At 41.1% G+C, this 1,444-nt stretch overlaps 2 pseudogenes; one reads left to right on the forward strand and one right to left on the reverse strand.

Moving 5' to 3' along the window:
- Positions 1 to 1,444, forward strand: part of LOC103605670 — a 51,509-nt pseudogene that overhangs the window by 9,164 nt on the left and 40,901 nt on the right.
- On the reverse strand, positions 887 to 1,429 carry LOC103605668 (annotated as a pseudogene).

Consider the following 1,444-nt stretch of genomic DNA (forward strand, 5'->3'; position numbering starts at 1 on the left):
AACAAGGAATGCTCCATTTACAATTAATTTAGGGCCGGCCCGGTGGCGCACTGCTACAGTGAGCCACTTGGGAGCGTGGCAGCGCTCCTGCCGAGTGTTTGGATCCCACATACAGACTGGTTCCCGCTCACTGGCTGAGCGAGGTGCGGGTGCAACACTGAGGGTTGCGATCCCATGGCCGGTCCTGGTCCGGTACGGGCGCAACACTGAGGGTTGCAATCCGTTGCTGGACATGAAAAAAGACAAAAAGGAAAAAATAAATAAATAAATAAATAAAAATAAATACAATTAATTTAAACTTATTAAGTTATTCTAACTGGCCCGTATAAATGTGTTAATTAACATCAATGCTGGTTTCTTATTTTTCCCACTTTGTTACTCTGATTATTAACAGTGATGGAAAAGCTAAATTAAGTTAATGGGGAACAGGTTATAAATTCTTAAAAAACTTTGTTTTCAACTGGAAAATATATAGGAAAAGATGAGGAGGCATTTTTGCCTCTACTCATACATTTTTGTCACCAAATTTCTTGAAAAATAATATATGATTTAAAAATATTTCCCCAAAATTATTTTAACATGCTGCTCAGACACAACTGCTGAAAAATAGAGTATACACATGCAATACTGTATAGCTTCTGCAGTGCCTATAAACTTTCAACTCACTTTCTCTTTCTAAATGTATATATATGTATTATAACTGATCACAGAACTGAATCTCTATTCTGCAACAGTATCAAAGGTCCTTAAATTCTCAACAGTGAAGGAAAAACAAAAGCCCATTATCCATGCTTACCATGATTGGAAGGATTCTGTGGAAAGGTTCACTGCCCTGTGCCATGGATTCTGGGGACGGCACCTCTGTGGGCAGACGACTAGGTGCCCGTCACACCCAGGAAATCCATGTGTGCAGCACACCCGAGAACTCAATGCCACTTAGCCAGACCATGCCGATGAGGACAATAGTGAAGACAATGATAATGACAAATAATGTTAAAATCACAAGTATCTGCCCATTCTTCTTTTGATACTGCTCTATCTTGTAAAGCTGTTTCAAGCCATCTTCGGTTTTGATACAGGACCTTTCAACATTGTAGTCAATTCTATCAAAGACTGAGCCATATTCTAAAGTCATCATGCCTAAGTTCCTGCATCCTTCATTCAGGTCAGAAATGGACTGTACGATGTGGCGAATCTCTTTCTCCCTCTCTTCCATCATCACTGTATTCAGCTCCACCAGCACTAACTGGTCATCTGTAAAACGCCAGTCTTAAGGAGCATTATCGTCTCCATCATCCATTAGTGGTACTGATGTATCAAAAAAAGGAAAATAAAAAAGAGGCTGGGATCTTTCCTCTTGGTTCTTCATGCTTTTGAGGTAGCCGGTCTGTGTGTGCTGGAAGCTGGTGCACAGCTCCTGGAGAGCCTGCACCAGAGGCCACTA

The sequence above is a fragment of the Galeopterus variegatus genome, unplaced genomic scaffold (genome assembly GCF_000696425.1).
Source record: "Galeopterus variegatus unplaced genomic scaffold, G_variegatus-3.0.2 Scaffold5979, whole genome shotgun sequence".
NCBI lineage: Eukaryota > Metazoa > Chordata > Mammalia > Dermoptera > Cynocephalidae > Galeopterus > Galeopterus variegatus.